A 16,869-nucleotide genomic window follows, 5' to 3' on the forward strand; every position below is an offset into this window, starting at 1 on the left:
GTCTACTTCCATAGTGATACTGTCTCAGAAACCCAAGAAGGGGTTGCTATGAGTTGGATCCAACCTGATGGCAGTGGTTTTGGTTTGTTTGGTTTATGGGCAAAATATTGAATGATACAGAAAACATCAAAAGAAGATAGAAGGAATACACAGAGTCACTGTACCAAAAAAATTGGATGGTGTTCCTCCATTTCAGGAGGTGGCATATGATCAAGAACCAATGGTATTGAAGGAAGAAGTCGAAGCTGTACTGAAGGAACTGGTGAAAAAACAAGCTCCAGGATTTGATGGAGTACTTACTGAGATGTTTCAACAAACACGTGCCATGCTGGAGACACTAACTCATCTATGCCAAGAAATTTAGAAAACAGTTACCTGGCCAAATGTCTGGAAGAGATCCATATTTTTAGCCATTCCAAAGAAAGTTAATCCCACAAAGTGTGGAAATTATTGAACAATATTTTTAATATCACATGCAAGTGAAATCTTGCTGAAGATAAGTCAAAAATGGTTGCAGCAGTATATTGACAGAGAACTTCCAGAAATGCAAGCTAGATTCAGAAGAGGATGAGGAATGAGGGATATCATACTGATGTCAGATGGATCTTGACTGAAAGCAAAGAATACCATAAAGATGTTTACTTGTGTTTTGTTGACTATGCAAAAGCATTCGACTGTGTGGATCATAACAAATTATGGATAATATTGAGAAGAATGGGAGTTCCAGAACACTTAATTGTGCTCTTGAGGAACCTGTACATAGACCAGGAGGCTGTCATTTGAACACAGCAAGGGTATACTGCATGGTTTAAAATCAGAAAGGGAGTGTGTCAGGGTTGTATCCTTTCACCATACTTATGCAATCTGTGTGCTGAGCAAATAATCCAAGAAGCTAGACTATACAAAGAAGAGCTTTGAGAATTGGAGGATTGGAAGAAGATTCATTAAGAACCTGTGATAGGCAGACAGCACAACCTTGCTTGCTGAAAGTGAAGATGACTTGAAGCACTTGTTTATGAAGATTAAAGACTACAGTTTGCAGTGTGGATTACATCTCAACATGAAGAAAATGTATCTTCACAAACACACCAATAAGCAGGATCATGATAAATGGAGAGAAGATTGAAGTGGTCAAAGATTTTATATTACTTCATTCCACAATCAACACCAATGGAAGCAGCAGTCAAGCATCATACGACTTATTGCACAGGGCAAATCTGCTGCAAAATGTGCTGAAGAGCAAGGTGAAGACTAAGGTGACCCTAACCCATGCCATGGTATTTTCAATCACTTCATATACATGTGAAAGCTGGACAGTAAATAAGGAAGACTGAAGAAGAATTGATGCTTTTCAGTTGTGGTGTTGGAAAAGAATACTGAAGGTATCATGGACTGCCAAAAGAACTAACAAATCCGTTCTGGAAGAGGTGCAGCCAGAATGCTCTTTGGAAGCAAGAATGGCCAGACTTCATCTCACCTATTTTGGTCATGTTGTCAGAAGGGACCATAACCTGGGAGGCATTTCATTCTTGGTAAAGGGAAGGGTCAGTGAAAAGGGAAAGGCCCTCAAAGAGATGGATTGACACAGTGGCTGCAATGGTGGACTCAGCTATAACAAGGATTGTGAGACTGACACAGGACCAGGTAGTGTTTTGTTCTGTTGTACATAGGGTAGCTATGAGTCAGAGATGACTTGATGGCACCTAAAAACAAGGCAGCTAGATTCCATGAAGAAAGACAATAGATAAATCTAAACAGAATTTCGGAAATATGCAGAGGGGTCTCCATGGGTCTTTGACTGAGTAGGTGCATGTGAAGAAACTACTTAGGCAGGGAAAGAACCTTTAAAAAAGAGTAGGCAGAGCAATCCTTGGAATTTACACAGAGCTGGGAATATTCCCACCAACCAGAGTGAAAAGACTTCCTAAATGCATGAAGAATTGAGTAGAATTCTAAGAAAATTATTGATGTTAGTGTAGGGCCAAATTAACCCTAGACTAAAGACTATTCTGGTGTCACTCTAATAAAGCTTAAAAGCAATCCTTAAATGTGATCAAGATCAAACTGATTCCTAGTAACTTAGCAGAAGCTCAGAAATAAGTAAAAATTATTAATAAAATCCAGCAAACATCAACATAAAAGCCACAATGTCCACCAACCAATAAAAATTACTAGCCATGCAAAAAGCAGGAAAATATGATGTATAATCAGGAGAAATATTCAGTCAATAGAAAAATACTCATATATGACATAGATGAAGGACAAGAATATTAGCATAAAAGATATTGAAATAGCTATCATGCTCCTTTTAGTCAAGAAAGTCAAGGTAAACATGAGCATGATAAAGAGAAAAATTGAATATTTTTTAAAAGACCCAAATGGAACTTCTATTGTTGTTATTACTGGTCACTGAGTAAGCTCTGACATATGACTACCTTATGTGTACCATAACAAAACACTGTTCTGACCTGTGCCATCTTCCTGATCACTGGTATGTTTGAGTCCATTGTTGTGGCTATTGCATCAATCCATGCCATTGAGAATTTCCCTCATTCTCACTGACTCTACTTTACCAAACGTGTTGATCCTTTTCTAACAATTGGTCTTTCCTGATGATGTGTCCAAAGTAAGCAAAAGGAAGTTTTGTCAACCTTGCTTCTAAGAAGCATTCAAATTGTATTTCTTTAAAGACTAATTTGTTTGCTCTTCTGGCAATACATGGTATAGTCAATATTTTTTGCCAATACAACAATTTTAAAGCCTCAATTCTTGTCACTGGGCAGCTTTTGCAGGTATTTGAGGCAATTGGAAAGACCACAACTTGGGTCAGACACACCTTACTCATCAAAGTGACATGTTTGCTTATGAAACTTTAAAGAAGTATTGTTTTGTAAATTTATCCAATGCAATTTATTGTTTGATTTCTTTGCTGCTTGAATAGATGTTATTGGTGATCCAAGCAGAAGGAAATTGTTGAATGAAAAACACAATGGATGGATTAGCAACAAATTAGACACTAAAAAGAAAAGATTAACAAACTGAATACATAGCAAAATAATTGTCCAAAATGAAGAACAGAGACAAAAAAGAGACAGAAACCAAATGAACAGAGCATCAATAACCTTTCAAACAATGTCAAGTGGTCCATTTATATGTGTAATTGTAGTCCCAGAAGGAATGGAACAGCAAAAACATTTGAAGAAATAATGGCCAAAATTTTTGTTTTCTTACACTGATTACAATCCCTACTGTTACACTGCAGGGATTGTAATCAGTGTCACAAAAAAAAAAAAAAACAAATTTCATGGAAAATATAAACTCCCAGATCCAGGATGTTTAATGATGGTTAGGCAGAATAATCATAATTAAAGCTAAACCAAAGCTCATCAAGATCGAATTGCCTAAAATTCTTGTATAAATATTTGTTACCACGGGAGGAAATCGAACAGGTCATAAAAAAAATAATAAAAAAAAAAACTTCCCACAAAGAAAAGCCCTGGCCCTGATTGCTTCACTGGAGAATTCTATCAAATATGCACAGAAGAGTTGACACCTATGCTACTCAAGCTATTCCAGAACATAGAAAAAGATGGAGTACTCCCAAACTCGTTTTATGAAGGAAACATAACACTAATACAAAAACCAGGGAAAGACAACACTAGAAAGGAAAACTACAGACCAATGTCACTCATGAACATAGATGCAAAAATCTTTAACAAAATTCTGGCCAACAGAATCCAGCAACATATCAAAAAATTAATATATCTGGACCAAGTGAGATTCATACCAGGTTTGCAAGGGTGGTTCAACATCAGAAAATCAATCAATGTAATTCACCACATAAACAAAACAAAGGAAAAGGACCATATGATTATATCAATTGATGCAGAAAAGGCATTGATAAAATCCAACATTCATTCCTGATTAAAACTCTCAGCAAAATAGGGATAAAAGGGAAATTCCTCAACATAATAAAGGGCATATATGCAAAGCCAATGGCCAACATCGTTATTAATGGAGAAGGACTCAAGGAATTCCCCTTACAACAGGATCCAGACAGGGATGCCCTCTATCACCACTTCTATTTAACATTATATTGGAAGTCCTGGCCAGGGCAACAAGGCAAGGAAGAGAAATAAAAGCATAGATATTGGCAAAGAGGAATTAAAACTATCTCTATTTGCAGATGATATGATCCTATATATAGAAAACCCAAGGGACTCAATAAAAAGACTACTGGAACTAATAGAGAGGTTCAGCAAAGTGGCAGGATACAAGATCAACATACAAAAATCAGTTGGATTTTGCTACACCAGCAAGGACTCCTCTGATAAAGAAATATGGGAAACCATACCTTTCACTATAGCTATGAAAAAGATAAAATATCTAGGAATAAACCTCACCAGAGACACAAAAGATCTATACAGAGAAAACTATAAAATACTGCTGCAAAAGACAACAAGGGTACTACATAAATGGAAAAACCTGCCTTGTTCATGGATAGGTAGACTAAACATTGTGAAAATTTCAATACTACCTAAAGCAATCTGTACATTTAACGCAATCCCAATCTAGATTTCAACAAAAATTTTTAAGGACATGGAAAAAGTAATAACTAATTTCATATGGAAAGGAAAGAGACCTAGAATAAGCAGGGCACTTCTCAAGAAGAAAAACAAAGTGAAAGGTCTCACACTCCCAGATATTAAGAACTACTGTATAGCCACAGTAGTCAAAATAGCATGGTATTGGTACAATAATAGACGGATAGACCAATGGAACAGAATTGAAAGCTTAGACATAGACCATCCATCTATGGACAACCGATCTTTGACAAAGGCCCACACCTGTGGTTTACAGCCAAACAAAATACAGGCATGTGAGTTAAACATTTACCTCAAGTAGATACATTCCTTAGAGAGAACAATCATGGGAGAAAGAAGGGCTGCTTATGCACAGGGAGACAGCTTAGGGGACAGGAGAGTATGGAGGGATAGACACTGGGAAGAGGTAACTATGGGGAGGAAGTGGGAGGGGAGATGTTGCATTGTGGTAAACTGTGGTCAATGACATGAGACAAAGTATATGTGAACTGCTGTATGGAAAGTGAATTTGCTCTGTAAATCTTCACCCAAATCACAATTGAAAAAAAAAAAAACAACTGAAAATAGAAGTACCATTTGACCCAGAAATTCCATTACTAGGAATATATCCTAAAAAGGTGAGAGGCAGTGCACGAACAGACATATGTACACCTCTGCTAGCTCTGGTAGCATAGCGGCTAAGGCACTTGACTGCTAACCAGAAGGTTGGTGGTTCAAACTCACCAGCCACTCCTCAGAAGGAAGATGGGGCAATGTACTTCCGTAGTGATACTGCCTCAGAAACCCAAGGAGGGGTCGTTATGAGTTGGGTCTGACTCGATGGCACACAACAACAACAACAACAAAGAGATGGAAACAACCTAAACGTCCACCAATGGATGAGTGGATAACCAAATTATGGTACATGCACACAATGGAATACAATGCTACATTAAAGAACAATGAGGGATACGCAAAACATCTCACAACATGGATAAGTCTGGAGGACATTATGCTGAGGGAAATAAGTCAATCGCAGAAGGACAAGTACTGTATGAGCCCATTACTGTAAAAAGATAGAGAAGGGTTTGCTTGGAAAGGGAACTCACCTAGTAGGTTACTTCAATGGGGAGGGAAAGGGAGGGATTAATTTAGTGCTAGTTGGGGCTTACATGCTGACATGGGTTGTTGTTGTTTTTATGTGCCATTGAGTCGGATCCGACTCATAGCAACCCCTCCTTGGGTTTCCCAGGCAGTATCACTATGGAAGTAGATTGCCCCATCTTCCTTCTGAAGAGTGGCTGGTGGGTTTGAACCACTGGCCTTCTGGTTAGCAGTCAAGTGCCTTAGGCACTACGCTACCAGAGCTCCCGCTGACATGGGTAGGGGGAGAGATATATGGGAAGGATATATGACCACCACGATAACATTGGGAAATGAGAGGGCACTGAACTGTGCTCATAAGAGATAGATGACAGATGTTAAAAACAACCAATGTGTCCACAATACCACATTGCCATTAACACCAAACACTAAGCAATACAGATAAACACATAAACACCTGAGATGATCACACAAGGATCAGTAAATAAAGGTATACTCTAGACCAAGGATAGACTCAGCTGAGACTAATCTTGTACAGACACCAGTGATACTAAATACCTGCAGTCCTTACAGAAACAATAGAAGACAGGCACAGAGTAATCCCTCACAGATATCCCAACACTATGGGAGAGAGATCCAATAGAGCTACTACCTCAGGACCATAATACTGGACTACACCAGACTCAATTGGCACATCAAAATACTTAAAAGCATTGCTCCACATCCTACCTTGGTGAGTAGCGAGTGGGGTCTCAAAAGCTTTCAAGCAGCCATCTAATAGTCTCCCAGCATCGGAAGTGAAGAACAATGCACTAAAAGGGGGGGGGGCATTTAGAAGCAATTAACCCTAGGACATGATGACCCTCAAGACCAGGAGAACTGGATGGTGTTGGGCTACCAATGCCAACTACTCAGGAAAGGATCAAATCTGGAGATCCTGGATAGAGTGGGAGGGAAAATGTGGAGCAAAATCCAAAAACTCAACAATGACCAGAATTACTGGTCAGATGAAGTCTGGTGAGACTTCCAATACTATGGCCCTGAAATACATTCGAGATGTACATGCAGACCACTCAATCCGGGATGCTGCACCCACACACTCAATGGTAATGCATCCCCTAAAGCAATAAACCATGGGAGACCAGAGAACCAACATTCAAACTGAGGAAATGCAGGACAAACGAGAGTGCATGATTATGAGGGGCACAAGGGGAGTGTTGCAGGGTAGGGTGGGGAGCAGGCTGGGTTGGGGTTGGACGTGGTGAATGGGGAATGAAACTAAATGTACAGGTGACGTTGAATGTAAAACAAGCTCTTAAAATAAAAAAATAAAGAGAAAATAAATAAATAAAAATAAATAAATATTTGTTACCAAATGTTCACAGCAGCTTTATCAGTAATAGCTGAAAACTGAAATCAAACCAGTTATGTATCAGCAGGTGAATGGGTAAACAAAGCATAGTATTCCTATGCAATTGAATAGTATGCAGAAACAAAGCTAACTATTGATGCAAAAAATATCATGGTGGGATCTCAAAGCATTATGCCATGTGAAATAATCCAGGCCCAAAAAATGATTCCATGAATATGAAAATTACAAAAAGTGCAACATCATAGAACAGAAAGCAAATCAATGGATGCTATATCGAGAAGAAAAGAAAGTATGAGTAGGTCTGAATATGTTCAGACATCTGCTTTCTATCTTCTATAATGGCCTTAGATATATAAGTGGGAGAATTCTGGTAAATGTTGGTTATCTGGGTCTTGGCCCCTGAATAATCCCAGAAATCTGGTAGATCTCCTAGGTTTTCTAGGGGGTCACAGTTGAGGCATCATCTTCTATTTCTCTACTGGGTCCCCACCCACCCCCTGCTTTGCTCCTCTGTGACCTCTACCTGTATGCACACTGAAGATAGAATGTTGAACCCAGGCAATGTGGTTCCAGAGCCCATGCTCTTAATCACTGCACTACCAAGCATGATATCTTTCTCCCTCCTGACAACATGATCAAAGTACAAGAGGCAAAGTCTCACCATCCTTGCTTCAAAGCTAAGTATATTTAGGAATTTAATATACCATAAAAATAACATTAGTAAGCTCTGTTGGTGTAGTGGTTAAGGCATTTGGCTGCTAACCAAAAGATCAGTGGTTTGAACCCACTAGCCATTCCACAGAAGAAAGATATGGCAGTCTGCTTCCATAAAGATTTATAGCCTTGGAAACCCAGTAGGAGTCACTATGAGGAATCACAGCCTTGGAAACTCTATGGGGAAGTTCTACTCTGTAAGGTTGCTATCCATCACAATTGAGTCAATGGCAGTGGGTTTGGATTGCTTTGAGTATCTCTGAATAGTGCAACTTTAAATGATATTTCCTTTTTTATGTACTTTTCTATGTGCTTTAAATTTTGGAAATAAGTACATATTTTTGAAAACACAAAAAATTATACTATACTTGTCTATTTCTATGTCTTCCTTAGACATAGAGTAATGATGTTTCCTTACACTGAAGAGTTGGCTTCATAGCATTCATTTGGCAACTGAGTTTACAGTCACCAGTAATGTTGATGGACTTTTTGGAAACAAACTATACATCAGGAACCACAATTTTCTAATCTATCACTTAAAGTTTGATAGGGGAATTTTAAGAGGGTGGGAGATCAGAGACAACAGTTGTCTCTGATTCATTTTTAAAAAGGACTGATCCTGTGTTATCTTGAGATTTTTGGCTTCCATTAGCTGATAAAACTCTAGAAAACATGGAAGAAAACTTTGAAAGTTTCCCAAATATATATGTCAATTAAACCCACCAAATGTTTGAAAAGGTGCAAGGTGAAGTAAAATTTTGATAATATAAAGCATCATAAGTTTATGACTTAAATTAAGGAAGTAAGTCTCCAGGATCAACATCTAACACACAAACATCCCAAATACAAGAAAAACAGCTACTGGAGAAGAATTTCTAGATTCCTAACACTGTTTGGAAAATAATAATATTTCCCATTTTATTCCCTATTTAGGGATAGATGCAGCTAACTGATGATGCAGCAAAAAGTTAGCCTTCAAAGCAGGAAGAAAATGTCAGAAGGTTTTGAGACTTCACTGTTTATAGTACTCTAAAACATCAAAGACAATTCCTACTTGTTGTGGATCGAATTGTGCTCCACCAAAAAAGATATTCGGAAGGCCTAATCCCTGTCACCTGAATTACTCAAGCCCTGTTGGGTTAGTCAGCAAAAGCAGTACTGCATTCCAGATAGAGAAAAAGGTATTACTTTACTGATTCAAGACTTCCTACAGGGAGTGGTGTTGTGTAGCACCCTATCACAGTTTAACAGCCCAGTCTGGCCTGTAAAAAAGGCCTTAGGAGCTTGGAGTCTGACAGTGGATAACCATGGGCTCACTGCTGAAGTGCCACCCTTTGCCCCTGTGATGCTTGACATTATTGTCTTCACAAAGGTGGTGGCAGCCAACACTGGTTGCTATATTTATTTGGGTATTGTCTTATTCTCCATCCTTTTGTGGGATGATTGATAATGAGCAATTTGTGTTCATGTGGAATGGCCTACAGTATACCTTTATTGTGTTTCCACAAGCATACCTCAACTCCTCTGTAATATGTCACCAGTTGTAGGGCTGAGGAGCCCTTGTAGCACAGTAGTTAAGCACTTGGCTGCTAACCAAAAGGTTTGTGATTTGAACCCACCAGCCACTCAGTGAGAGGAAGATGAGGCAGTCTGCTTTGGTAAAGATTACAGCCTAGAAAACTCTATGGGTCAGTTCTACTCTGTCCTATAGAGTTGCTATGAGTTGGAATCAACTCAACAGCAAGGAGTTGAGTAGCACTGGACTTGCAGCAAGCACAAATACCTTCAGAAGTACTTGTCATCCACTATATTGATGGCATCCTCATTATAGGATTGACTAAGGAACAAGTTAACCAGATCTTATGTGAGTTAACAGACATCATGACAAATTCAAGTTGAGCCATCAATCCTGATCAAATCCAGGGATCTGATCAACAAATGCAGTTTCTGGAAGCCACCTGGGCTGGTAGTCAGAAGAGCATTCCTCTGAGGTTAAAAAAAAAAAAAAAAAAAAAAATTCTGTCCTTTGTAGTCCCCACCAATAAGAAAGAGACTCAACAGTTGGTGGGTCTGTTTGTCTACTGGAGACAATATGGACCACATTTGTGCATTCTTCTGGCCCCCTTTATTAATGCAGACATCTGTGAATTGGACCTCCCACAACAGCAGGTCCTGGAGACTGTGCAACATGCACAGACCTTGCCAATGGAGGCAATGGGGTGTGCCAGCCCCATGGACCTACATCTTACCCATGCAAACTGGAGTTTGTAGCAAGAAGAAACTGCCACAAGGGTGTGGCAGTCTTGGGTTTGGAGCATCCTAGGTACACTAGGAAGTCACTAGGTACACTTTTCAAGAGATAGCTTTTGGTTTACTGTAGGACCTTAATAGAAATTGAACATTTGACTACTATATGTGACTTTATGACCAGAGCTGCACATCCTTACACAGGTACTCACTAATAAAATGGGGCAGGTTCAACAGAGCTCCATTAATAAATGAAAGTGGTACATTCAAGACTGAGCCTGGCTGGAACCCAAAGGCATCAGTCAGCTCTATGAACAAACAGCAACTTACCAGAGGTGACCGAACAACTCATAGAGGATGTGCTTGCCTTGGTTCAGGAAGGTCTGACTTGGTTAACAGATGGATAGGCAAAAAGTCAAAGTGGAAGGATGTGTCTCAAGGATGGCCACTTTTCAACTGAGGCTGGATGGGGACATTCTGCCCAATGGGCCAAACTCTACATAGTAGTGATAACTGTCCAGGTACTCTAGCTACAATTTCTTGTTATATCTTTACAAGTCCATGGGCCATTGCAAACAGTCTGGCCATATGGTCCAGTGACTGGCAGACTAATTATTGGGCTATTAAGGACTCTTCTGCATGAGAACAATGACTACAGTAACAGCTTATGAGCTGGTAAGGAGACATTTTCATCACTCATGTTGACACCCTTGGCAAAAGACCTATTGAAATGGAAAACAAATAGAATTCTCATGGTGATCAAGCTTGTGCCCAACCAATTGCCACAACTGCCTGTTGGGCCCATCATCAGACAGGAAATGGAAGCCCACTCCAGAATCAAGAATGGGCCAATTCATGAGAACTCCCTCTAGAGGAAGTGGAGGCTGGAGAAATCATATAGTCTTGTGACTCATGTCAGTAAGCCCAATCTCTGCAACTTGGCGAATTGTCAGATCAGCAAAGAATCAGCCCTGCATGTACATGACAGCTTGACCATATTAAAATTCTAGTTCCTAGTCACAGATTTAGGTGGGGCTTCATAGCTGTAAGACACATACTCTGACTATGGAACATTTATCCTGTGCATCATGTGAATGCTAGGACCACCACTGCAGTCTTGGGAAAACACCTACCAAACATTTGCATATCCAATTAGACTTCAACCTGATCAAGGTCCTTTATTTACAGCACAGACAATCCAGAAATGAGCATGCTCCCACAGCATATGATGGACCTTCCATTCCTCATATCACTCTCAGGTAAACAGGGTGCTAGAACACTGAAATGGACTTCTCAAAGTCCACCAAGAAGAGCAACTCATTGGGGGTACCAATGCCTCAAAAAGTCCATTTGGTAAAGGGCGGATCAGTATAAAATGATCAGGATAGCAGAAGACATAGAGAGGAGCACAAGAGTCAAAGGGAACAAAGGTGAATACTATTAAATACATAATCCTGCAATAATTGTAATAATAACTTATGAGTGGATGCATAGATAAACACTCAATCTGTATGAAGTTGGGAAGGTGAATGAGACTACACACACACACACACACACATATATGTAGGCTTGACAGAGGATATCTCTACCTGTGTATTTATATGTGCTGCAGATATGTGCATGAGTGTAACAGAGCATACAGGGGACAAGGTTATGAAAACATTTTTGTCATAACCAAACACCTTGCAGATTGAGTTGCTGGGTATGGAATCTCAGGCATCGTCTCAGGGGACACTAAAGCTAATTACCATAACATAGTCCACAAAGACAATGCTCTACATTCTACTGTGGTGAGTGACCATCTAAGGTAAAACTATTGGTTGCTCCCTGTCCAGAGCAAAGAAGAGTGAAGAAAATCAAAGATGCAGGAAATGATTACTCCAAAGAATTAATGCAGCACATGAACCCCAGCCTCTATGACCCTGAGACCAGAACTAAATGGTGCTCAGCTACCACTACTGTACACTCTGAAAGGACTCACAATAAGTGGTATCAGATGTGGTCGGGGAAAATGTGGAACAAAACTAAAAATCATAAAAAAAGACCAGGCTTACTTGTCTGATGAAGACTACTGGAATCCCCAAGACTATGGCTCTTAGACACTCTTCAAGCTAGGAACTGAACTTACCTCTTATGATTCAACTCACAGCCAAATAGACAGTCCTATAAGGTGAACAATAATATCAGGAGGGTATGCACTCATTAGAACAATCAAGCATATGAGATCAAGAGGACAGCATTTTCCCAGGGATAGAGCTAAGAAGGCAGGGAGGGATTGAAAGGAAGAATAAGGGAAGGGGTGGGCATAGGGAAGAAGTGGGAAGAAGGCTGTTACAGAGTGGGGATTGCAGTAAATGTCACAAAACAGTCTGTGTATGGTTTTTTTTTAATAGAAAATCAGTTTGCTCTACAAATTTTCATCCAAATCTCAACTAAAAAGGAAAAAAAAAAATACTTATATTAAAAAAAGCTTCTGTAGTGTAAAATATCAGTCATTAACATTATATCAAATGGAGAAATAATAATTTACCCAAAATGTTGTTGTTGTTGGGTGTCATTGAGTTGGCTCCAACTCATAGTGACCCTATGTTCTGTTGTACAACAGAATGAAACTGCCTGCTCCTTTGCCAGCCTTAAAATACTTGATGTACCTGAGACCATGATTACAGCCACTGTATCATTACATCTCATTGAGGGTCTTTCCCTTTTTCGCTGACCCTGTATGCCAAAATACCAGAAGTGAAATTGAAATAGATAGCTCCACCATTTGCAGTATTTGGAGAGAGATTTGTGAGAAACTAATAGCAGAATCTTAATGGTAGAGAGCTCACATTTTGCAGTGGAGGAGGGTACAGCATCTTTACATAAGTACTTCTCCTTCCTCCCTCCTTCCCATCCTTACTAAATAAAAATCAGACATATGTGCCAAGGGGACTCAGTTATCTCATCTGCATAATAACTGTCATATTAAGATTTGCTAAAAAAGATAGTTTATTAAAGTTTTGCCTCTGAAAGGGCAAAAGAGTTTAAATAAATTGTCATCTGAAGGACATTTTTGGAAAAGAAACAAACAATAAAATCCTTTTGGACATGAAATAATGTATTCTAGCAGAAGGGAAGCAGAACACTGCAATTCCTCTTCAGCAATACTGCACTTGGAAGGGATGGAGGACCAGATAGTCACTTGATTAGGCTATGTCTGTGAAATCCCAATCTCAGTGTAACCAAATGTTCTGTCTCTTTTTCCCCACTGGAATACACTGCCTAGGGGTGATTCATGGTCTGGGCTGCAGTGGTGCCACCAACATGACCTTCTGATTCAAACCTAGAGGTGATACCACCCTTGGATGTCTCTCTTCTGTGGAACCCATATGAACAGAGGAGGGGGCAACAGGATGCCAACGTTTAGGGTTCCTCTGGTTTACAAGGGAATCCCAACCCCTCAGCAGAGGTGAGTGACATCATGTTGTTATGTTGTTAGGAGTTGTCAAGTTGGCTCTGACTCATAACAACACTATGTACCACAGAATGAAATGCTGCCATGTCCAGCATTATCCTCAAATGCTTGCTATGCTTGTGTCCTTCACTGCAACCATTGTATTAATCCATCTCATTGAGGGTTTCCCCTTTTTTTGCTGCCCCTATGTTTACCAAGCATGATATGCTTTTCCAGGGACCAATCTCTTCTGAAACATGATCAAAGTAGGTGAGATGAAGTCTGGCCATTCTCACTTCTAAGTCTCCTTCTGGCTGCACTTATTTCAGAACAGATCTGTTCATTCCTCTGAGAGTCCATGGCATTTTCAGTATTCTTCACCATCATAGGCTACATCAAATTTGTTCATGATATGAACTCTGCCTGGATTGGACAATCAGGGTCTAAAAGTACTATTTGCTTAACACCTTCAGGCAACATTTGATGAGGGTAACTAGTAGGATTATTCCTAGCAGAATGATTAGGCCTTGGAGAAGAGATATCATGATAATTGCTTAATTCAAGCCAACTGGACTAGGCCAAACTGGGAAAACATCATTTTTCTATCAACATGGTGCATGCACCCCCAAATTGTGCCATCAGAATGTCTAGAACTCTACAGTTCTGAAAGGCGATATCTCTGTCCAATTGTATCTCTCCTGCCCCACCCCTACCCCTCCTGGCACCCACTTTCTTCATTCCATTCAGACATCCTGCCTATTTATAAAGATTTAACTCAAATATACACCTTCTTCATGAATCCTTTTTCTAATCTCTCCTACTATGATGACAAAGCATTCTAGCTCCACATCTTAACTCCCATGTTAAATCACACCCTTTGAATGCAGAACATACGCTTTTAAAACTCACTTTTACCCTCTTCCCCTTCTCAATTTCATAAACATTCCTTAAATACAGAATATATTCAATAAAAAATAGCAACATATTGCAATTAAAAAGTAAATTTTGGTATCCAAGTACTCTTACATGGTAATAATTATTTTTTAAATATTTATTTTTATTAACCAAACTGGTCAGAAATTTGCATCTTTCTCAACAAATTGTCAAATGTTTAACTGAATTTAAATGCTAAAATAAACAAGCAATTTCAAAGATGTGATTTAACCAAATACTAAGGGAAGTTCCATTTTTTTAAAAGTTGCACAAAGGCTGTGGTCCCTTTATCACCTTGGAATCACTCTAAATCAACAGAAAAATGCAAACCTGCATATTCTTTGAAACTGAAAAAAAATTTAACCCCATATGATGAAGTGCAAGAACAGTGGAAAAAAAAACTGGAGCACAAGTAGCACCAAGAGAGGTGTTCATGCTACAGGAGCTTCTATCTTCTCACTGTGGTTCAGAAAAGCATAGAACCTGAGGTTTATGTCTGTTTTGAGGGCTGTGGATATTTGAGACCATTTGCAAATGACCCAAATGGAAGCAGGCTCCCAGGTTGGCATGCTGTACATACAGTTTAGCCTCTGATTTACTGTTTCTGGACATGCCACATGTTTGTTATTTTGTTTATTGTCTATCTTCCTCCCAGAATTAATGTAAGCTCCAAGAGAGCAGAAGTAGACACATTCACACACACAATCCATATTACAGAGTAGTTACCCATGTAATAATCACTAACATTAGTGAGTGCTTACTCTGTACCAAATACATGAGGACTTCACAATGAGGGAACTTTACATTGGACACTGCTACCCTCTGGCTTTTGTTCATGTCCTCAAGCTACCTCCTCTCCTATAGCCTTTACATATGCTGTTCCCAGTATTGGAATCACACACTACCACCACCACTGGTCTTCACAAGGCCATTTCCTTTTCATCATGCAAGTAATACTCACAATGTCAGCTCCTTAGGGAGGGCTTCTCTGACTGTTTTAAATCCCAGTAGAAAAATGACTCTTTGATTATTTTCTCTAATGGCCCATTGTCTATTTTCTTTATGACATTTATCAGAATCATTCATTATTTTATTCACTTGTCTGGTCACTTCTTTTTTGTTGTTCTGATCACCAATTCTAATAGGTAGATAAGCAAGCTCCTCATTGCATTCAGAAATTAATTTGTTAAAGTAAGAAAAGACAATCTTAAACAATCAAAACAAGGACCTTACATCTTTATGACTGGCAGGTAAATTCATCCCTTTTTTAATGGTAAAGTTACAGAGTACAATTGGTCAGATCATAAATAATTATTTTCATAGAGCCAATGTGCACAGAAACACTTAGATGAGCCATTTCAACTTTCTACCATAAACATAATACAGTCTTCCAGAACACAGAGTGAGAGGGCATAGTATTTCCACAATAATCAGTTTAATAAAATTACTACCTTAATAATGTAAAAGTTACTTTCCAGAAGAGAAATAAAATCAATCTTTAAAATTAAAAGCAATGTAGCACAGGAAAACATCTTCTTCCACTCAATAAATATCAAAAACTCAAACTAGGAGTTCTGGTAAGATGGCAGACTAGGCAGAAAGACTGCACAGACCCTCTTTAACAAAGAAAAGGGAAACCAATTAACACAGACAAAGAAGATAATCCTGGACCCCTGAGCCTTGAAGGGAAGGATATAGAAGTAGACTAAACCCCAACTAGAAGAAGAATTTGCATGAAAATATCAAAAAAGGAGATAGACAGAGCTGAGGTCTGGCAATGATCCTGAGCAATCCTGATGGCACAGCACAGACAGCTTTGTGAGTGCTGAGTGGCAGTAAGACCTAAGAATTAATGTAAAAATCAACCCTGCTAGCCAGGGATAGCACGGAGGACTGCTCTGGTGGCTGGGGAATAAATAGAGAAGGTAAAGAGAAATGCGGGGTAAGCTGTAGACTTTTGCCTGTCCAGAGGGTGCTGTCATTTTGAATGTTCACAAGCAGCTTGACCATTTTGGGTATTTAAAGAGACAGCACGTTTGCAGATTCCAGGCACTTAAGAACAGGTTTGGCTTGCCAGCAACCCTAAGGACACTGCAGACCTGCAAGACTGAAAAAGTGCAACATTCCTCTTGTTACTCTTATACCCCACACCTGCTTGGTGAATGGAGGTGCAGCCATCCCCCACTCCCACCTACCTTCTGGGCCCACAGGAACTCCACCTCAGTCTGTGTGCTCAGATGGAGACTGTGTACCCTGCCCTGTCCTCCACTGATTTTTCTTCTATTTATTTATTTATTTATTTTCTCTTTCGCTGTCATTGTTCTGGTGATTAGTTTGCTTGTATTTGTCTGTTTTAAAACAACTATTACTATTAATACTTTTGCCCTTTTTACTATTATTCTTATTCTTCCCCTCCAAGGTCTTAGTTTTCAGCTTTTTTTCTTTTCCCTGTTCCTGGTTGCAAAAAAAAAAAAAAAAAA

The sequence above is a fragment of the Orycteropus afer genome, unplaced genomic scaffold (assembly GCF_000298275.1).
Source record: "Orycteropus afer afer isolate SDZICR_OR568_19922 unplaced genomic scaffold, OryAfe1.0 scaffold00221, whole genome shotgun sequence".
Lineage (NCBI taxonomy): Eukaryota > Metazoa > Chordata > Mammalia > Tubulidentata > Orycteropodidae > Orycteropus > Orycteropus afer.